The sequence below is a fragment of the Tympanuchus pallidicinctus genome, unplaced genomic scaffold (genome assembly GCF_026119805.1).
Source record: "Tympanuchus pallidicinctus isolate F22 unplaced genomic scaffold, pur_lepc_1.0 scaffold15, whole genome shotgun sequence".
Classification (NCBI taxonomy): domain Eukaryota; kingdom Metazoa; phylum Chordata; class Aves; order Galliformes; family Phasianidae; genus Tympanuchus; species Tympanuchus pallidicinctus.
In genome coordinates, this window is record NW_026294669.1 from 13,931,209 (window position 1) to 13,954,617 (window position 23,409).

Genomic DNA, 23,409 nt, shown 5'->3' on the forward strand with positions numbered 1-23,409 from the left:
ATTTTGGATAGAAAGGCGCAACAAAATGCAGCATAAATATAAAGCACATTTTTGGCTAACATCTGAAATGCCTTCAGATATCATCTAAAGTTACACACACATGTCCCCAGTGAAGCCTGAAACAAAGCTCTCAGAGAAGACAGGATTAATTTGAGGTCAGAAGGGCTTTGCTTTCTGTCATAACATTGCCATGATGTAGTACCAAACTCATTACTTACTGTGACATGAAGCTAAGAGGCTAAGGAATGGTTTAGTGTATGTTAGCTCATTTTCCCCTTTCACTACAATATCTTCTCTTGAGGATGGCAGCAAACAATCTAAACAAGGACTTGTGTGTATGGAACAACTTAGTCCCCATGCAAACAATATGGGGACAACAGGGATTTCTGTGAGATTATTATTATTTTTTTTAACTAAATTGCCCACAGATTTCCCTATTCTGCAGTCTGCTCAAAGGGAACTGTGGTTCTCTAATAAAATCACATTGATTAGACAGTTTCACAGAAGGGAAGCTAGTTCAAAATATGTCATCTGACCTTTTCTGTCTTTTTTCTCTACTCTGACCAGTTGTGAAATAATTCTCTTTTTTTTTTCAAAACAATTTGTTCTTTAGTTTGGAATAGTGACAGTAAATAGTTCTTTAAATAGCCTCATTTGTCAGCTGTATGCTGGGATTAGTTAACATTAAAAAGCAGATCTCCTTTAAATGGATACTTAAGCTGTCCACTGCTGACCTTTGATATGATCCCAGGTAGACGTTCTTAGAGGGTCTTGGATTCACTGATTACAAAGTTGGAAGGAATGTATCTAGTTGTTCAAATCTGCAACACAGACTTCAGGATTTCCATGAATTCAACCCTGTTTCAATCAGTGCAACAGTGAGGGGGGAAAAAAAACACCACCAAGACTACATCACTCTCATCAAAATATTTCTAGAGCCAGAATTTGTACCATAAGCTAGATATTGCTTGCTTCTGAAATTAGTCATAGTTTTCACCTTGTGTCTAACCTGGCTGTGTCCAATTTCTACATATAAGCTGCTGTCATCTATGAGTTCTCTGCCTACTTTTTCCTATCTAGCTAAATAAAGCTTAGGAATCAAAGTTAGACTCGTGAGCCATGCATGAATGAGCATACCTTGCTGACAATGGGAGATTAAAAATAGCTATTGAAGTTAAGTCGTTTTAAGTATAATACTCAAGCTCCCCAGAAGCTTCAGGACTTCTGTAGGTACCCCTGTGATTGCATTACACTCATATAATCCATGGAAAGCTCTTCATACATTGTTTAAAGAATCTGAGTGTACACTGCAGGTACTTCTAACACTTATGGAGATACATGAGCCTCTCTCAAACAACAGAGATCCAACCAAAGACCTACAGTTCACCTCATGAAGAAATCCAGATAAGAAGAGGGAGCCTAGCCAGGAAAAACCTGCTATTTAGGTATCTCTCTATAGAGCAACTATCTTCTATCAATGTCAGTGGCCCTCAGCAAAGCTGGATGTCTTGAACAATGCCTCAGTATGTTGGATACAAGGTCTGCTCTCTCCCCTCTTCAGCAGTCCTTGATTGCATACTTCCAGGTGCTGATTTCCAGATTAAAGCAGTCTTTATTGTAGACTTTTCACACGTTATCAACACAGTGTTTGATTACATCAATAGTGACAAAATATCAGTGCTTAACAAATAAAGAGATTTTTTTTTTTTCAGCAGGGAGATCTATTTTTGTCACTTCCTCCTGTGGGGCAGGTTATCAAGATGACCTGCACTGCAGCAGGGAAGAACTAACTGTTTGGGGAGCTGGAGGAGAGAGACAGATGGTATTTATGGTGTGTCATAAACAGTGAAGGACTCCTTGGACAACAGCCTAATAAATACTCTAAAAAGAAACTTATGAACTCTCATAACTCAATATACAGACTGTCACCCTTTCCCTCCTGCTTTATGATCTGGTTACAATTTGCTTTTTAGTATTGCCACAGTGAACTCAGCTCCTGAGGACAAACTTTGAAGGCACAGACAAAAGATGCTGCAGGACCCTTTATGGGCAGAACCCATGCAGGAATAGGTATGTTTGACTTCTTCATTCTGGTTTACCTTTTCAGGTTTGCAGCTGCCTTTCAGGGACCTCTTCACAAACTGTGGTCTCAATTTTGGACTCAGGAGGTCCCACATGCCCTGACTTCACACAGTTCTCTCTCTAAAAACAGAACTTGAGCGTAACTCTGGATCTGATGGCCTCCTGTAGATAGAATTGGACTCTAGTAGTGAAATGTTTGGTTATAGGTCTAGATTTCTGACTGACAAGAGGCCTATATTCAGCTCTGCATGATAGAACCGAGAGTAGGAGCATTCAGAGAACCACATATATGAGAACTCCATACTGGAGTCCTGTGCCCCAAGGTGTCAGCACCTCTCTGCAGGCTAGCATAGCCTCTTTCATAGGAGAGGTCCTCCAGCCCTCTGATCATCTTCATGGCCCTTGTCTAGATCCACTCCACCAGCTTCACATCCTTTCCATACTGAAGGCCACGAGCTTGAACACAATACTCCAGATAGAGCCTCACAAGGGCAGAGTAAGGGGAACCACCATCTCCTTCCTTTCCCTTACTGGCTACCTCTCTTGTGATGCAGCCCAAGATACAGTCAGCCTTCTGGGCTTCCAATGCACACTTGGCTCATATCAAGCTTCTCAATCACCGTAAGTCCTTCTCCCCAGAGCTGCACTCTGAGAAATGAGTTCTTCTCTCAGCCTGTACACATATTTGGGATTGCCCCAGCCCAAAGGAAACACCTTGCACCTGGCCTTGTTAGTTTCACATGGGCCCACTGTTTGAGCCTGCCCAGATCTCACTGGATAGCATCCTCTCTTTCTGTTGTGTCAACTGCATTACTCAGCTTGGTGTCACCTGTAAATTCGCTGAGGATACACACAATCTCACTGTCTATGCCACTGATAAAATTATGGAAAATATTGAAGAGCCTATATACATGCCTATATAAAGCCCTAGGAACACCACTGATGACCAGTCTCCACCTGGACATAAATTCATTGAACACAACTCTCTGGCTGCGACCAACTGTAATGCTATAATGCAACAGAAAGCACAGCAGTGATAGCAGAATAGCAAAATCCCAGACTGCAGTGAGGGTAAGCCCAAATGCAGCAGCCACAGATACAGAAATAAAGGAGAAAAGAAAAGAAAAAAACAAAAACAAAAACAACCACTTACTTTCAGAAGGCCACAGTCACACAGAGATCTCCAACCAGATACCCTCACCTCCGCTGTAGTCTTCAAATGAGGTCTGGGAAGGGATAGAACCAGGATCTACCCCTTCCAGTCACTCAATGCACTGCATGCACCTGAGCTCCTCCTGGGTTGACCCTGCCTTCCCACCAGGTGCTCAATCAATGGTTCAAACTGTGACTTAGCATTTCCACTACACCACTTGACCAATTCTTTATCCACCAAGTAGTCCACCTTTGAAATTCATATTTCTCCAATATGGTATTTTTCAAATACTGTATTTCAGAGGTAAATCCCCTAGAGGGAATAAACACCGTCATCTTGAAACAGTGGTCACCTTCCTCCACCCCCTATCAGTACTGGGAATTGAGACTCCAGTCTGCCTTCCCACTTGGACTTTCTCCAGGAAGACCACTAGGCCAGACATCAACTGTTGCCATGAGCAGGGTGTTTCTACCAGGAGTGCTGACAGCCTGTTTTCATCAGCTCTGAATGGAAAAATTGTTTGGAAAAAGGCCTGACATGTTTATCAAAGAACCATGGCATTTAGTGTAAATGATGAAATGACGGCAAATTAATCTAAACCCAGCCATCACTGCTATCAGGAATCATGGACTGTAATAGCTGTGTGATGGTCAGTGGGAGTTTCACTCCTGAGGACTGTGTGTACTGCTTTCATACGTAACTTTTGTCTGTCAACTGAAACACAGCTGCTTCTGGTGTGGATCTCAGGCTGTACAGTGCACCAGCACCCCTGTAGAGTGGGGAGTTAAAAGGTGATCTCTGCATTGTATTTTCCATAGCTACTTTGTGCTGCTGCAAATGTCCATGATCTTCAGGACCCTGGTGTATTACAATGAGAAGTTTTTCAATACAAGGGCCACCCTGTTGTTCTATGCTGTGAAAAGATTAATAAGCCTCCTCATGGTTGATGATGTAAACATAAGACTGTCCAGGATAGAAGGATTAAAGACCGTAGGGAGAATGGTTGCTAGAATGTCTTGTGGCAACACCAAGGAGGTCTTTCCTTCAGCAGTCAGGAGTTCAGCCTGTTCTTCTAACAAGTACACCCTTCAGGCCTTTCTGACTCATTTGCAGAGCAATAATTAGGACAGAAGAGCTCCACTCAATCAGTATCACCATCTCTTGTGGTGCCCTACTGGTGATGTGTGTAGCTTTTACACCTAGAGAAAAAGTTTTAAACACACAGGAGCTGCAACAATCATATGCAAATCATGTGGGGGGAAAAAAAAAAAGCTTGTGTTTTTTATAGTTGTGTTTCTAGCTTTGGTGGGGCAAGGCATACCTTTCAAATAGAAAACTGAGTGTAATGCTGTGTTGGGATATTTACATCAGTTTGCAGACACCATGCAGGTATCTTTGCTATAGTTTGCATTCATCTTTGGATGTCAGCCTGCTGGCAGATACAACACTGACCATTTTCAAAGGCAGAAGGGGTAGAGAGAAAAAATTTTGAAGCAAAGAAAGGAAAAAGAAAGAAAAATTCACCAAGTCTTTCTTGTGCCTGTGATCAGTAGATCTCCAAAGATGACAGGAAAGGAAGTGGCATTTAAATGTGTGGGCTGGGGTAGAGCAGGGAATCAAGATGTTTTTTCTCACTGATAAGGAGACCCATGTAGTGGCAGAAAGAGCCTATATTTTGCTTGGAGATTTCCCCAGTGACTGGACATGGTCAGCACATACCTGCAGAGGACCCATGGGCCGGGGCAGTAACGGCAGCACAGAGGCATCTCTTGCTTCCCCTGCTCAGCCCATTGCCCTCAACCCAACCCTGCAGACCCATCTGCCCCCGTTACTTGATAGTCTTCCCCTCTGATTTGCTCTTGTTGCAAAGTGCTTGCCCAGCAAGAATATCCTGTGAGGTTCTGAGCCTGAGGTCGGAGGGAGGGAGGAGGGTGGAGGGAAAGCTATTGTTGCTCTTATCGCAATGTGAGATTTGTTGCATTCCGAGGAAATCATCTGGTACTTGGCTTTCCCCCACTGCCCTGGCCACCGTGAGGATTTAGGACAATCCCTAATCTGTTCCCTTGTGAACACTAAGGGCCTTTCTTGTGGGAAACAAGTTCACAAATTCAGTTGTTTCTATCAAAGATGAGGGAACATCCAAGCAGTGCCAGACAGTACAAGCTTCCCCCACAGGCACTCTGGCTCCAGCATCCCACACTGCTCTATCACCACCAAGCCCCACAGCACCAGCCAGCATCCCCATCCCAAGCAGCCACCTCCTCCGCCTCCCCCTGTGCTCATAGTCTGCGTTCCTGGCTGCCTACCTCTCCTCCTCCCTGCAGATCTCCCCGCGAGGAGAAGCACAGTGCAAAGCCTGGGAAAAGCTGGCGCTGACCTTCCCCTCCCCTCGCCGCTGCTCTGCACAAAGGAGCACATGCAGGCGCTCAGCCCCCGTGGGACTTGGGCCTGTGCCCCAGCCTGCACAGAGGGCTGGAGAAGGGTGCTGTGCCCTGAGGGGCTGTGATGGGAGCCAGAGCAAGTGGAGAAGGAAGCTGGCATGAAGCTGAGTGGGCGGTGGGGATAGGATCACGATTTCCTACTCCTTCTTGCCCTTTCCTCCTGACCATTGCTCTCCCACCTGATCGTGCAGAGGTTCATGCTCCCTTTCTGCCCCAGGGAAATGGCCACCCAAGAAGTGAGGCAGTTGGGAAACAGGAGGAGCACCTCACTTGCTGCCAAAATTGTTATCCACACTGCTTCTGAATCCTTGGCTTTGGGTGCTGGTGAGTGATGCTTGTAGGCTCTGCCTCCTCAGGGCCCACTTCTGCCCCTGGCAGGACCTTCACCTCTTCTTGCAAGAGCTCCTGATGACAAAACCCAAATCCAAAGATTTGGGACAAATCCCACAGTTTCTCTGTCTCTCCCCTTGCACCTCAGTTGCTGCCTTGCTACTCAGGGAGAGATCCTGCTGCCACCAGCCTTTAGATCAATCTTGCCCTTTCTTCCTCCACCTCCCACTTGCTGAGCAAACCTGGCTGCCTCACTCCTCCTGCCTTGGAGATGAAGATCAAAAGGTCCCCATTAATTCTATCCCAAAAGTTCTCCTGCAGCTCCACCAGCACATCTGCTTGTGGCTTCCCTTGGGAGTGCTGCAGAGAGCTGATGCATTACCATTCAACCTTCCTCAGCCAGTCCTCCTCCTTCCCACCAACGGCCACAGCACCGAGAACACTCCTCTCTGCAAGTTCCATGCAGCGCAGTGGTGGCCCATGTCCAGGGAGGGAGCAGTGGAGTTGGTGTGGCTGCACACAAAGGGGAGAAACCTTCCCAGACACTGCTCAGCAAGCAATCCCAAAGTCACCTTACTCCTATGTAAAGCTGCTGGGGCAAAAACATCCTGCAAATGCACCAATGCACAATATGGAGGAGTATTTATCCTAAAGGTAAATCTATTCCCTGGGGTGAATTTGGTGCATGAAGTAGGAGACTTGGGTAGGTTGAAATATCATGGGGTCAAGAGGAAAGAAAAATGGCTTGGGATTCCATTTCACTTTTCACATAAGGCTCTTGTTGAATCAGTCCTTGAAGATCTTCACCCTAAGATAGGGTAGAGGTAGGTGGGTGGAGGGAAGTACTCCTTCTCACATCCATCACTTCTCTCCATCTTGACCTCTGCAGACCATTCTATACAAACATCAGCAAACCTTTGGGAAGCTGTGTGGGAGAGGGCAAGTACATTCTGAGTCCCAAACTGTGTCAATTAGCGGTGCTGGAAAAGGGAAGGAAAGCAAACTATCATGAGTATTTATGAGAAGCACAAAGATCAGGAGAGTAAGTAGGAGTTAAATGTTTGATGACAAATCACAACAGGTTGGACTTGATTGCAAAGAACCTAAGGTAGCCTCAAAACCTACCCAGTAGTTCAGCAGGACTTAACGTTTTCTAGCATACTACTTCATTTTGTTAGCACAAAGTGGTCCTCATCAAAGTATTGGCAAGATTACTAAATTTTTTAAATAAATCCAGAAAACTGCAGTTTGCCTACAGACATCCATGGGAGTCTTCCTTGTCTTGCTATAATTGAACTTCATTGTGGGGGAGGGCTAAGGGATTACATTTTTTATTGCTGGGTGTGTTTCATGGGAGATCTGTCAGCTGGAATTGACAGTGCCAATTAAGCTTGTGTGTTTTCATGCAAGTTGTAGAGTCTTAGAAAGTATAAAAAAGAAGGGTGGGGGAGGATAAGCAAGCCAAACTATTTACAGTGATAGATTCAGGGAAGAGCAAGATGGGAAATATCTCATCATCTTGGTTGCTACCTGCAGCGGTGAGACTTGCCCTTCATCCTTCTTCACCGCTGACAAAACACACACACGCACATGCACATTCTCTGAGATGTGCTCATAGAAGATTGGAGGCTTGTTTCCTATCGCCCTAATCACACCTTTCCTCAGCCACCCATGCAAGGCCCCTGACCACACACGAGCTATTGTGTGGTCTCCTCCTGCTTACTCCCACAGGTGTGAAGCAAACACCTCCTGAATGGAGCTATTTAAGACTAGTCTGCCTTAAGTTGTTCTCTGTGAAGGAGGTAATTTGAAAAGACAGTGTTTTGGGAAGGAAGGGCACAAAAGCTAGAAAAAGTTCATGCTCTCTGATGGTGTCTTAATGAAATTCACCTGGCAAAAGGTGAGGAGAATGACGGGAGCTTGATATGGGGCATCTTAATTTTAACAAGCAAAGGGACAAGGCAAAGAGGAGGGGAGGAAGATACTACATTTCTAGTCAGTTTTACTTGCAAGGATTAATTCTCACAAGCATGGTGTCTGATGGCAGAAACCGCAGCAGCTTCTTACCATTCAGAGGCATAAGTTTATTTTTTGATCTGTGAATCTTCTTGTCAAGACCATCAGTCTACTTTCTCCCCTTCCCCCTCCATATGTCCCCACTTAGAACCTCTACCTTCCGCAGATGCCCTCCAGACCCCTTCCACGAGAGTTCTCAGCCTGCCTCGTGGGCTAGACAGCAAATCCATCTGGCTCAGCAAATGGGCAGGTGGTGGTGGTGTGCACTGAGAGCCAGCTTGCTCCCCTGTGGGGGAGGGATGGGCACTTGGGATTTATGCTGCTGTACACGAAAAATAAACACTCGGTCTCCACGTGCTTTGCTAGTCAGCGTATGCTACCCAGCTAATTCAAACATCCATCCATCAACCCTCCCTTGACTCATCACCACAACATTGATATGCACGGGGGAGTGAGCAGTCCCACATGGGGATGAGAGAAGGTCCCGTCTGTCATGAGATGTTGAAATCTCTCTCTTAGCCAGCTGCTAATGAAAGGCGGTTAGTTACAGCACTGCTTTGCTGTTGTGAACCATCACCCATTTTCTATATCTTTCCCTATGACACAGCCTATCTCTCTTGGCAGGCTCAACTTGCTACAGGCCAACACAGGGGTTTGCCTTTACCAGGCAGATGGTGTATTCTCCTTGGCAGGTGTTCAGAGCCATTGGCCATTGCAAGTGGTGGAGGGGAGTTCCTGCTGGCAAGAATCATAGAATTGCTTGAGCTGGAAGGGACCCTTAAAAGCCATCTAGTCCAACTCCCTGGCACCCCAAGAGGGGAGTGATGCCTGCACACCCATCACCCCTGGCTTGGATACCTCTGCATTTCCATTGGAGCACTCTATTAATAACTGTTTTTCTAAATAATGCTGGCACTAATAATGATTTATTGAGACTTAAATGACACATCTGACAATGACACTGACTGCTGGTGTTTGAGCACTGGTCAGGAATTTTAAAAGGGAGAGGAGCAGAATGAATAATGTGTTAAAAAGGAGATGGGCTGTACCAGCCTTGTGTTTAAGCAAGATGATGAAGAGTCTGAGAAAAGCTTATCTACATGGTGAGACAAATGAATTAGCCGATCTCCTTGAAGACCAGTGGTCCAGGGTATTCACACTCGCTTCCTGGAAGTGGACAGCTCTGAACCTGTGCCTGTGGGAAAGTAGTGAAATATGAAATGGAAAGATAGCCCCCATCCCATTGCCCGTGTCTTTGTGTGGGTGCTGTTCCTTTGACCCAGTGTCTGCAGTATTTGTACACAGATGTCCATAAGCACATCCCTACCTTGATCCTGTCTCCCCAGAGCTGCTGTGTGAACAATTCTGTAGGGAACCAACTTGTCAAAAGACTTGAATTGCAGCAGATATTAGGTCTGGAGGATGTGCTGAGACCAGAGAGATCACACAACACAGACATCTCAAGTGGCACTGCTCAGAGCTAGTGGTAGGTAGATATTCTAAGTCTCTTCCAGATACAGAAGATGAATGGGCAAATGGCATAACACCAGAAAGGCCAGGGAATGACTGGGACATCAGGCTGGGAGAACTTGTTCTCCATGAATTTGTGGTGGTGAAAACACAGTACTCATAATGTGAGGGGCACTAAGCTTAGTGTGGGACTAAACTCCCTAAGCAAAACCCAGCATATCTGGCAGGTTCATGAGGATGAAGTGCATACCCTAGGGTGTCTAAAATGGCTTATGCTTAGGCAATTGGCTTCTGCCTGTGTTTCAAGTCAGTGTCTCCCTGCTGACTATCTTGTTTCGGGCCCTGCTAGATAACAGAGAGAGAAGAGATCTTTGGCCAGAAACTTAAAATACTCTTGTAACAGAAATATAAAAGAGGACAGACAAGAACACGCCAAGCTTCAGCTCCATCAGTATCTTGTCTCTGATGATAATAGATGATTCAGGAAAGCATGACCCTTCCCTTGCCCCTAATCTTCTGCTGGGATTTTTTCCAAAACTTTTTTTCACCCCACAAAGGATGTTCTGTGTAAATGCATCAAAAGAAATTTCCTAGAAAAAGGGCTTAATTTTTCCCTATCCTCTGTTTTTCCCTAGCTTCCATATCTATTCCCATTCAGTAAACATAACCTTAAAAAATAAAGATTACCCACATTTAGCAAATAAATGAACCCAAGCACATGACTCTGGGACTATTCTTACACCAACTTATTTGTGTTTCATGATGCAGCTTCACAAATGCATTTCCTTACCCCTCAGAATAATGGCATGTGCACACAGATCCCCAAACAAATGTGAAGCTTCTCATCCAAAACTGCCTCTGGTAAGATTTTGCTGGAAACTTTCCAGGCAAAATGCTTGTCTTGTGTTTCACGTCCCATGCAGCCTGCAAAATGGAATTATTTGTTTGTTGCTGCTTTGCTTTTATTTGTGCACACTGACGCCACAGGGACTTCTTCTGAGGGTATTTTTCAGCCAAGAAGATTAACCCATTTAAATACAGTGAAATAAATAGATTTATCATTAGAAGGACTTCAGGCTGTTCTCTCTTTCCTTCCTTCCTTCCATTCATCCATCCATCCATCCATCCATCCATCCATCCATCCATCCATCCATCCATCCATCCATCCATCCATCTCTCCATCCATCTATCTATCTATCTATCTATCTATCTATCTATCTATCTATCTATCTATCTATCAAATATCTGCCTGCCTTTGTAGATAGTAGAATAACAGAATTAAATTCCTTACACTGACTGAAACGATCTAATTAGGTTTATCTTGTTTTGGGTATACACTGAAACTGTGAGCAAGCGTTGAGCTAATTAAGTCAGGCAGATTTACCTGCCTCATGTACATCTTGGAGCTGTTGCCCACAGCTCCATCAGCCTGCTCTTTTGCCAAAAGTCATTGCTATTCCACCTGAGGAACAGAGGCAGATGGGACTCATAAGCCTTCCTGTAACAACTACAGTCTGAAGAGGAATGTGATTTGGAGGCATCTGCTACTAGTACAAAGGAGAAAATCCTATCTGCTCTGAGACACTGTGAGTTTTTATCAGCTTTCCTAAGCTATTTACAATGGTGAAGTGGGTTCCCTTTATTTTTACGTTTTTAGCTGTCATCAGTAATTATTTTTTAAGTGAACCATAGTTAAAAACAGTGGGAATAGCCAGCATGAAGCATTGTTCATCTGAGTAATGACAGGAAAGATGTTTCTGTCTTGAAGATAAGCATAGCCTCTATCGGAAATCAGTGCAGGTGTAGGTCCTGCTTGCTTGTGACCCCAGAAGAGTCATTCAGAAGGTAGCTCCAAAGTGACTGGGAATTAAAACCAAAATGAATACCCCGATCCCAAGCTGAAACATACATTCCTATAAATGCAAGTGAGAAAGGAAGACCCAAGAAGATAGAGGTATCTGAGGTGCCCATCAGTTTATGTACTTTTCAGTTATGCTAAGGCACCTTCAATTCAAACACGTGATCCTTGACAGCCAGCATAGCTTCACTAAATGCAGATCATACCTAATCAATGTGGTTGTCTTTTATGATGGACAGACTGCATCAGTAAACAAAGGAAGAGCAACTGATGAAATCTACCTGGACTTCTACAGGCCTCTAATATGGTCACACAGCACATTCTTATATCTAAATTGGAAAGATGTGGATTTGAAGGGTGGACAATTCAGTGGATAAGAAGTTGGTTGGATAGCTGTTGCCAGAGGGTTGTAGTCAACAGATCTATGTCCAAGTGGAGGCTGGCGATATCCCCCAGGTCTCTATCTCGGGACTGGTACTCTCCAACATCTTTATCAGTGACATAAATAGGGGGACTGAGTGCACTCTCAGCAAATTTGCAGATGACACCAAGCTGAATGGTGTAGCTGACACAGAAGAGACAGATGCCATCCACCTGGACAAGCTCAAAAATTGGGCACATGAGAATCTGATGAAGTTTAACAAGGCCAAGTGCAGGGGAGAGAGAGGTAATAGTCCTCCTCTACTCTGCCCTGGTGAATCTCCATCTGGAGTACTATGTTCAGGCCTGCGGTCCCCAGTAAGAATAACACAAAGCTGTGGGAATGGCTCCAGAGGAGTGCCTTGAAGATGATCAAAGGGCTGTAGCACCTCTCCTATAAAGAAAAGTTTAGGGAATTGGGCTTTTTCAGCCTGGGGAAGTCTTCACAAACATCTCATTGCAGACTTCCAGTATTTAAAGTGAGCTTATAATCAGGAGGGAAACAAACTTTTTACACAATCTGACAGTGATAGGACAAGAAGGAATGGCTTTAAATTAAAAGAGGTTACATTTGAATTAAATATAAGGAGAAAAGTTTTTTTTACATAGATGGGTGGTGAGATACTGGCACAGGCTGCTCAAAGAACCTGTGGATGCCCCATCCCTGGAAGCATTCAAGCCCAGGTTGGATAGGGCCCTAAGCAGCCTGATCTGGAGTGTACTGACCCTGACCACAGCAGGGGAGTTAGAACTAGATGCTCTTTGAAGTCCCTTCCAACCCAAGACATTCTATTAAGTATTTGACCCAGTTCTAAACATACAGCAAAGAAATTACCTTGAACTTCAGAGGATAACGTGGTAACTTGCTAAGCTGTCATAATTACAAGCTGTATCTGTGGCCCCCCAGTGTACTTAACAGCTAATTTCTCACAGAAATTAGTGGCAGTTCTCCACTCGAGCAACTGTCAGGTACCTAAACAAAATCTGGACTTGGGGAGATTCCTAACAGAGTTTTCGCAGAGGTGCTGGAAAAATAGGGGAAGATACACAGTTAAGTTGGCAATAAGGGCATAGGAGTATCTCAGATGAAAAATAACCTTTAGTTCTGTCTGAAAAGAGGGCCTATAGAATGTTTCATGACCATTTGGGAACCACTCAATGTTGAAGCTGCAGTCTTGTAGCTTAAGGGAGCTAGCAAACAAAGGACAATCCAGATTTTCGGCTTCAAAAACAATTAAATCATTTTAATGTCTATTTCTTTGCTGCAGTAAGCATAAGTGTAGAAAGAAGCTATTCAGAGACTTCCGCTAGAAAAATGAGCAGTTGGATTCCTCCCCATAAGAGATAAGAGGTGCAAGGAAAAGGAATGGTGGTGACTGGTGCAAGCGTCCTGGCTTTTCCCACCACAGAGTGGATGCATGCAGAATCAAATCGGCTGAATCATTGAAAATTGGGAAGTCTTGATTTCATTTGGAGAAGTGCATGAATGAAGATTGGGTTATTACAGACATCAATCACGCTGAAAATGAGACAGAGATCAAACGAATAACTTAGAAGTTATGGTGTTACTGTAGTCTGTTTTTCTATTACTGTCACTGCACTTATCAGAAAAGTCAAAATTGTTCATTTGCCTTTGATAGATAAATACAGGTCTATTAAAAAAACTCTTTTCTTGTGAATTTTTTTTCCTACATCTTTGAACATTTTATTTATTTTTGCCTCCCTTGATTTAACATGAACAATTTACTTTTATTGACAAGCTAAAAAAAAAAAATCACAACATTTATAAGCTTTGTTTAGATTTAAATCCTTAAATAACATTGTTCTTCAGTTTAGAGCTTAAAATGGAAATGCATTTTGACTGAAAAGGGGAAAAAAAAACCAACCACAAAATATATACCTCCAACAATTACAACTTCGAAAGCAAAATTCAATAGTATGAATTCTTTCTTTTGAACAGTTAGGATGAACAGGCATTTTTCTACTATAAAAAAAAATCCAGCCTGTTTTGCTTTCTTGTTCTTGTACCAGAATCTTCATCCATCTGTACACAAACCTCTGTGAAGATTATAGTGTGAAAGGAAAGAAAAACCAGAAAGTCCTTAATCTCTTGAGCTGACTACCAATTTGGTTGTCTAGTCCATCCTCACAAAGGTCACCTTAATCCTATTTTCCACAAGACAGTGCTCCCTGTATTCCCATGGATTCCAACAGAAGGTATCTGGATGTGAAGAGATGATAGCTCTTGCTACAGTATCCGCTCCCCATGGATCTCCTGCAGGTAGAGCTGGTTGGTGATCCAACTGATTAGCTGTTGCTGATGATGCTGAAGTACAGGAGATGTACATAGCTTATCTCAGTCATTCAGTTAGTGTTTGAGATGAGTCACCAGATAAAGATGCAGAATTTGCACAGACAGAGCCAAGCAACTGTATCATTAATAACTAGAGAGGAGGAGCTGACATTTATTTGCTCAAATATCCATAAACAAAGACTCTCAGAAAATGGTTGTTTTCAAATGAGTCATTGAATGGGCATGGCAACTGGGCCTGCAGCAAATCCTCTGCGAGACACTTGGGTTCTCAGTTAAGAACTTTGTCTTCTAGGGGAAAGAGAAGCTCCAGATTTGATACAGCACTCCTCCTTGTTGGCAGGGATTTTATTACTCCCAGTGAAACACTGTGTGTCAGGGCTGTGATGGTCTCTCTACTCCTTAGGTTTGTGGCCTCTATTAGCTTTTTCAGATTAAAACTGAAAATGTTCCAAAATTGAAATGTAGGGCAGTGTTATCACTTGACACATTTCCTGTTGGGTTTGTATAGCTTCATCAATGGACACATGTCATTTAGCTACCCCAGAATTCCATGACCTTCTGTCATCCCATTGGCAATACTGGCATGATCTGCTTTTTTAACCAACCCCCTCTGTCATTCTTGACAGACTTTCTTTACAGTTTAGCAGCAGTTTGGGGGGTCAGTTTCATGGCAGCTATGTTAGGAAGGGACTAGATCTTGCTGTCTATGTGATCTTTCCTGTCACTGCCAGTGTGCTTGGAACCCACCAAAGCAAATTAAAGCACCACCAACTGTGCAAACATAACCCTATGGCTTCAGGTGGCTGTCCAGAAAGGATAGGAACAGTCACTCAAGTTTGGACTAAAACGAAGAGGACTGGCAAACTTAAAAAACTCAACTACTTAAATATCTGATTTATAGTCAGTATTTGCATTCTGATTTTCCCTATGCAGAAAAACAAACAAACAAAAAATAACAACCAGAGGTATATACAGGCTTTGTGCAAAATACAGAAGTATTTTTTATTTCTGCAAAACCTCTGTTGTAGAATTTAAAAAAGGGTGCTTTGAGAACAATGGGTTTCTACATCCTCTTAAAAGAATACCTCAGAGAAAACTTGGCTTTCATGAAGAATAGATAGGTCCAGCAGATCCCCATGTGCATCGATCCATCATCTGTCTGAGAGACATGCAGGATTTAAGCAACCAGAGAATTCCAACCTAAACAAACGTTCATTGCTACCAATTTTAGAGGACCAGTGTTCAGATACTATACAAACAGATAACATCATAAAGTAAAAGTGGTTTGGAAACTTCCCAAGGAAACATCTTTTCTCGCATAAAATAACAATGCATGGAAAGAGAAAAACTCCAGACACACAAATGCATTTTGATGAATGCCTATTTCAAGATAAGTTTTTGATGAGGTTAACATTTTCTGGTTAGAAATGAAATTTTTAGATGCCCCATTTCTGAAAAGTGTATTAAAAAATGTATGAAAAATGTATATTTTTATAATGGGTGTTATAAGAGGAATATCAAAACGACAAAGATTTTATTTTCCAGAGCTGAAATACTTCGACTGCTCTGAAAGGATATTTTGAGCTCTTTGCCTCAGAACTGTACTTGATGACGAGAGGTTTCATTTTTTGCTCACTACTGTCCTGTTCCAAAGCAATGAAAAAATGTGAGACTACCAGAGTTCTCCAGAGGAAATTTCCTGATCCCACCTCTTTCTAAACCCTAAAGCTAAAAAGTCTCCTTTCATAACTGCCATGGGTACACCATAATTCCATACTCAAAATGCAACTGATGATAGTCATGTTACAGCAGAAGGATGACACGTCCATCGCCCTACAAGCATACAGTTGGGTAAAGCATGAACTGGGTTATGAAATAATTGACTCACATAATTAAAGAAAAGCCCAGAATACAGGCAAAAGTGTTGGTGATGTCAACCAAGGATTCTATTTACAGATTGACTGCTAGTAGAAAGTACAGTGTTTCTTCAAAGGAAATAATGGAAAGGAAGGAATTAGATGTGAGCTCTGCAAGAGAGGAAAGAGTTACTTGGTGACACAGAATTGGACTGGGTCCAATAGGATTACCAGCAAGAAAGAGAGACTCTGGTTTAGTCTTGCTATCTTTGTTCCAACTTTTCTTCTGAAAACAAAAAAAGAAAATTCACAGGCTCATGGCTGCATGCAACATATAAGAGTATTTTCACATCTGCAAAGCTCTCACTGAAGAATTAAATAATGAAGGCCTTTGTAAGTAATCACTTGGTATGTGTTCTTAAAAATAGCTGCATCCCAGACAAATCAGCTTTTGTTCAGAAATTGGCCAGGCTGCATGGGCAAGGCAGCCGGGACAGGTGATGATAGGGACAGCAGCTCACTATTGTGTTGTGAAACTTCATACAATATCACCATTCTGTGTTTTGGGACCCTGGCAATTCTTAAGATGAAGAGAATCAAGTCTGGTCAGGTACGCTGGGTACATTTTCTCCCAGGAAGGGAGGAAAGAGGATCAGTTTATTGCTGAATGCAGCACACATCCTTTCACAACAGATGTGTTTGGAGACTAAGGCACTTCACTCCCTATACTTAAACATTACACTCTCCCTACTGGCTGTATCATTTAAACAGTCATTCATAAGAAATAGCAAAACGAATCTCAAATACCATGTTCTGTTTGAGTAAGAAAGTAGTGAAAAGCAGTGTTAACTAATGTGCTCTTAAGAAGAAGGATCTCAACGAGTATTCTGCCCTTCTTGTGGACTGGCAATTTAATTAACTTCTGTACTGTGAGTATGAGTCTATTCTCCATTTGATTTTCTGATGGAAAAGGTATATTCTGGTATCTGTTTGGTTATTTACTGAACAGAAGAGCTGATGCCTAGCCAAAAATGTACACAAGGAGCCTTTCTTTGAGTCTCTTATGATGAGCACGTAGCCTCTGCTCTTACCCAGTTCTTGGTGTTTGGCTGCAATGAAGTCCATGGGGACTAACTAGCGTGTAACAAAAACAAGGATTCATTATTTCTACTGTTGTTTCTTCCTCCTATGAGCATGAGCATGATCTCTTCTGGGAGCTAACTGGATCTTGACAGGGATCTGGAAAGTACTCCTAGGTAAGATTCAGCTTGTTAGAGTAGGTTACCTACTTTAAATGCCTCTTTTTTTCTCTTCTGCTCCTTTGCTCTAGACTCTAATAGTGTTCAGCAGAGTATATTCTGTAGGTCACTCCAAAAGGAATCCCTCCTATTTACTTTCATAGAAACTGCAACAGATATGAAGAGCACAATAACACTATTTGATAGAGCAAATTCTCAGCTAAAAAAATATATATATAAATTTTTTTTTCAACATAGTCACTGCTACCTATTGTTGCTACTGCTGAAACACACCACCCACTGCCTCACTGCACTCACATCTACTGTTTGTTCTCCATAAGTGTTCAGGAAGCATCAGTGAATGTCAGTGGAAGCCATTTTTTCCACACAGAGGAACCCAGTGACACATCTTTGCTTTATACACTCTAACATGTAGGATGCCATTTTGTCAGACTGCTCCTCTGATGCCATTTGTCACATGGCAGCAAAACATAATGGAATATTGGCAGGAAGGTTCAGTATCTACTGCCATATCACCAACATCCACCTCTGATGTCATGGGCCAAGGTCATAAAAAAGGAGGAACTTTTGGAGCAGCTCTCATACATATGTGCATTCATTTTAGTTTATAGCTGCTATGAAGACTGCAAACAGAAATTTGAGAATAGCTGGCCTAGTTTTTGTTGCTCTTACCTCTGTTAGAATGTGTTAGCAATTTTCAAATTGAATTAATTATAATTCATTTTATTGGAATTGGGAAATTCACCTTTTGCCTGACAGTAGTAATATACTGGTAGAACACAACCGAAAAACCATTCCTGCAAAAACCATGAGCACAGATGATGTGAAATGGGGTTATGTCGCCCAGTATCTGCTGGCTGAGGCTCTTTGCTGTTTTGCCTTGTAACGGGTGCTGTGAGGACACCAGGCAGTTTCATCATTCCTGGTTTCCTGGCTCCTGCTTCTATTCCAGAACACACTCTTGAGAAATTGCATGGGATGACGCTACAGCTTATACCTCATCTGCGTATTAGGCTACGTAGTATGGCAGGTCAGCTCATCTGAAGAGATTCTTTCTCCAAAGGCAGCTGGGACTTTGCCATGGGTGCCCACTCAGCTTGGCAGGAAGATGAACAAGAACATTTGTAAATTTTTGTCTCATACAATGTATTCCCGTCTTCCTTCCAGCCCTGATTTTGAAACTAGCATCTGACTGGTTCAGTTGAGTCTTCCCATGTCTTTCTAACATTCCTTTTCAATTTGGGCATATTGTTCTGCCTGGTGATAGTGGCTCTGATAATTACATGAGTCAGCCATTTTGCGCAGTTTGGCAACACACCGATCTATTGTATTTTTAAGTTTCTTGGATGATGTTCCTGTTTCTATGGGCTGAAAAGCACTTCTAGGATTTTACAGAGTCCTTCCTGGTCCCCTCTTGCCCCTACCAAACATAAAAAGTGCATATGAAGGACTTCATCGCAGAGAACTTAAAACGTGTCTGTTTGCATTCTATTTTCTTCTCCACTCACTTGGATCCAAAAGGGATTTCAGCAACAGTCCAAGTCCCCTTCACATTTATCTGCCAGATCTGGGATGCTGTTATGTTGTGCCTTCACCGTGTTCTACTTCCTTTCTATGACACTGCTAGTTTCTCTTTCTTGCAAGTTCCATTTTCTCATTCTGCCACCCTTCATGTTCCAGCACAAAAGAAGGATGCTTCTACAGAGAAGTCAAAGAGTTCCTAATAACTGCTTGAGAGGGTCCTTATTATTATAGAAGTGCTCTCCTGAACTAAGTTATTTGTAGTTATCAATTCATCCTATTAAGCCAGCCATGGAAAAAGGATGGTTTGTTGTTATTTTGCATTTGACTGACACCTTATCTCCCAGGAAAATGAGCATATAAAACACCAGTGTCTTCATTCCTAGAAATAATTTTTATTATTTTTTTTTTTTTAAACAAAGTGCTTGAGCTTAAGGGTCTGAAAAGCAGCTTCTGCTAGCAAAACTGAAGTCACTGGAAGATTCCGCAGGTAGCCAACAGAAAAAAATATATAGGCATAACAGGGTAACTATGGAAAAATAAATTCAACCACAGATTTTTCCTCTTTTTTCCTCTACTAAAAGACCAATTCCACTGGCCAAAATATAGTTAACAACAGTAACATCCCAGATTGGCCTCTATTTCTTAGCCAGACCTACCTGCTAGATGCACTTTCCTACCTGTTCCAATGGGAGCAGCCCCACTCCATGGAGCCACTGCCCTTCATCACACTCAGCTCCTCCAAATGCAGAGGGAACAACAGGTGTTAACTTATAAGAAATAATCCCTTTCAGTCAGAGAATAGATACACAGCAGGTCAGAGACCTAAAGGCGGTAGATGGGCCTTAAGAAGAGCTGAAATAATTTTATGACCAATGAAAGCACTTGCCTGGTTGTTTCTGTATAATCAGTGAGAGAAGAGTAATCAAAGCTGGTTCCTTGGGGCACCAGCTAATGATACTAATTAGCACACAGATAGGGCCTTGCTGAAAGCATTACAACCAGGCACCTGCTAATTAATTAGCTGATTGTCTGTAGGGAAATGATCTTGTGTTCTTCTCCCTCTCCTGCAGGATTGTATAAGGGGAAAGAAATGAGGGAGGCTTTTATGCTTTCTCATAAAGTAGATGCCACTGTAGGATAGTTCAGGATGGTGAGTTTGGGCAGTTTCTTTGAAACTGTGACTCTCCTGAGGTTTTGCACTGACTGTTCTCTATACTCAGGCTATAGCAACAATATTTAACTCTCAGTCCCTGGCTTCTGGGAAGAGAATTTTATGTGAAAAACAGTTTATGTGAGTTTCTATCATTCAAGTGCAATGCTACTGATAAGTAAAATCAGATGCTGGTATAGGCTCTCAGTATCACCGCAGGCTCTCGGGAAGTTTTGAAGATCAAAGATCACCCCCTCTGATCAGGGCTGGCTGCCTTTCCCAAGCAAGGTTCCTTGCAATGACTACAGCTTTAATGAAATCCAATGTCCTGACTTTACAGTGACCACTCTGGCTCCAAGGAGATCAGCTCAGACAGAGGCACTGGAGTCTGGCAGTGACCAAGTGTTTTCTCTTGTTGGCTTTCTATTTCTAGGAGACTGTTGGAAAAGATCCCAAGTGATATATCTGGCTTCTTTTCCAGGCTGGTTTGTGTGAGTGTGTGTGTGTGTGAATGTGACTAGGCAGAAAATATTCTATCTATTGTTTTATGGTAGAGAAGCAAAGAAAGACCAGTTTAAAAGAGCAATGTAAGGTGGAGTACATTTTTCTTTTAACTCCATCCAAATTGCTGACTGACCAGACCTCCGTGGTGCTTAACAGTCTGCCCAGCAAATTCAAAGCCAAGCTTTGCAGCTGCATTCAGGATTTCTCCTCCCTTTCCTCTCCCTTACACTTGCAGAGAAAAGAGAACCTCTGTTCTGTCTGGAAGCATGGGACACATGGGTTGGCTGAACCTACAGCAGCAGAGGGAAGAGTGCAAGTTTCTCCTAATTTTGTAGGTCCTATATAAAGGCTGCCATGTGAGAAGGGGAGATTTTTTAATGCACTGTGTTCTCTGTTATCGGAAAGGCTTCCTGTACATGTCTTAAGGAGCTATCAGGTGGTCATACTTTCTAGAAAGGGTGGATGGTGGGAGAGGTAAGCCAGTCCCCTTCCGTGCTGCTTTCAGATTTGACTAGGTACCTGAACCTACCATCTCTGCATCTTGAGGGAGGTTTATCCCACGCATCTCTTAGCAGGTCTGCAGTGACCACTTCCAACACTTTCCTGTCCTACCAAGACATTGGTCTAGCAACCAAATGCCTAGTGCTTGCACCACAAATGCAAGCTGCTCCTCCTGTCACCTGAGTTTGTATAACTATACCCACAAATACAGTCATAAACATTGTCCACACAGGGTTCTGTGACTCAGTAAGAGTCTGTGGGGCTGACTTTTACAGACCTCAAATTACCAGACAAGGGGATAGTTGTTCTCTAGGTCTGAGTCACTTGTTTAATGGGGCCTATTTTTGAGTAAAGGAGGAAGAGGTGGCAGCATGACTAGGAAGGAAGATTAGTGATATCTTCGTTATAACGCTGTGGGTGAGAAGTGAAGGCCTGTGCCCCTGCACTGGTACTTAAACAGAGAGTCCATATTGCTTCTGTTGGTTTAAGGACAGAAAATCTACAAATGATATGGAAGAGTACACCGAAAGCTTTGAGTTTTTGGTTTCCCATACCTGTTGGTATTGTGTCAGAAACCAGAAGCGTGAACCTTCTAGGATGTCTAAATGCTATGACTTCCTAAAGTGCTGAGTAACAGATTTCAGAGTCTTGCATTTAGGCTCAAGCAAGTTACTGTGTGTGTGGCAGAAACTATGTGTCTTTCCTCTTATTCATGTTGCATAGAGATACAACCGCGTCATTCACATAAATCAGGCACAATTAGCCAGAGGGCTCAAATTTACAGCATTTCTGATAAACCAGACGCCTAAGAAGTTCTGTGATGGGAAAAGGCTGCACTCTGCAAGAACACAGCAGGTAACAGTAGCCTTGTGAACGATAGCCCAAAGCCTCAGCTTTCGCCCGGGTACCTGAACATCTCACTGTCCTGAGGGAAACATCTGCGGAGCAATTATTATCTTGGAAAGAGCCATGGGAAAATAAAGCAGTCGGTAACACTTGAAAAGCGTCCCAGATTCCCACTGAAAGGCTTTGTCAGAGCTGTGAACCTTCACTTTATTTAGCTGTATGCATTTTTTTTTCTTTTTTTTCCTCCTTTTTTTTTTTTTTTTTTTTTTTTTTTTGAGAGAACCAAAAAAGTATCCTGTATGTTGCTGTGGTGGGAAATCTCAGCCGTGATAACATTCAGCACAAGGTTGTTATCTAGTGGGTTGTAACCTGGGAAATATGGGAATATTTCTCAAAGGAAAAGCCAGGCTTGTCACTTTGTACTCTTTATGAGCTTAACTGTTTGTGTCTAGTAGGTCATAGATGAGGCATGTACCACACAGAGGCACAACCACTACTTTATGCTGGCCCTCTCCCTAGGACACAACTTTTTGTGTTACAATTACTGTTGTGGGTTTTTTTTTGTTTTTTTTTTTTTTTTCAAATTATTGTTATTATTATTATTATTTCCAGGGATTTCAGCCTACAAAATGACAAGGCTGCCACTGAGCACAGTGCTTCCTAGGGGACACATTGGGTGGCCCAGTCTCCAGATGCTTCTCCAAGCTCTGTTATCCATCCTGCTCATGGGGATGGGATCACAGCTCTAACGGTGTTGAACACAGACAGTTGTGGAGGCAGAAGAGAGATATAGGAGAGCCTTATGAGGACTGCAGAGGTATACCTAGCTAAGGGAGAACCTGTGTCTAGCTCTGGATGAAAGATGTATGCCAATTCCATTTTAAAGCAGAAACAGAATGTGAGGCTGAGCAATAACACTTTGCACTTGCCTTCAGAGGAAATTAAAGGCCTTTGGGCAGGGGGGACCACCACTACCCCTCATTTTCACAGATGGCAACATGGAAGTACAGGGCAGCGAAACAGAATAGCTAAGGTCACCCAAGGAAGCAGTGGAGGAGCTGGGAATAAAACTTAGGTTTCATGAATCACTAAACCACATTGCTTCCCCTTAGGGCAATGGATGTATTATAATAGAGCAAGATCCAGATGTGGTTTTTAACTGTCATTCAATACTCTGTGTGATATTACTCTGCCTAAGAAAATATACAAATTTGGACTCCCTGGAGATTTGACTGGTTCAGGGGAGCTTGATTAAGCATGTTTGTCATGACATTTTAGGCAGAACAGCACACAAAAGGATAGGGGGCAATTCTCACATGCACTGGCAAGGAGCTGCTGAGCCAAAAGGATGTGTAAGGATTTGAGAAACACAGTCTCAGAAATGAAGGAGAGAGCAGAGTCAGAGCAAAGAAGCTGGACAGCATCAGGAAGAAGGAGGAAAACAGATGCTTGGCATCTGGGACTGGGGATGTTCATCTCTCCTGCCAGCTCTGCCACATCTCAGCTGCTCTCTATAGCCATTGTCAGAGATAGGAGTGTTAGCTTGGTAAAAAATTTTGTTCCACATGTAAAATTCCACATGCTTTGATATTAACAGTAAGCACTGAGAGGGCCAAACCTGCATAGCCTGAAGCTATGATTTAAATTGATCTGCATTCACATTTCCACCTCCAGGTTTGGGCTGG

The 23,409-nt window shown here is 42.9% G+C and overlaps 1 long non-coding RNA gene across 1 annotated transcript in view; it reads right to left on the reverse strand.

Annotated features, from left to right (window-relative positions):
• LOC128077224 (uncharacterized) overlaps window positions 1-23,409 on the reverse strand; it is a 63,346-nt gene that overhangs the window by 10,868 nt on the left and 29,069 nt on the right. Inside the window, exon 2 of the long non-coding RNA XR_008204889.1 lies at window positions 15,170-15,243. This is a non-coding gene — a long non-coding RNA (uncharacterized LOC128077224). The remainder of the gene's footprint in view (window positions 1-15,169; window positions 15,244-23,409) is intronic.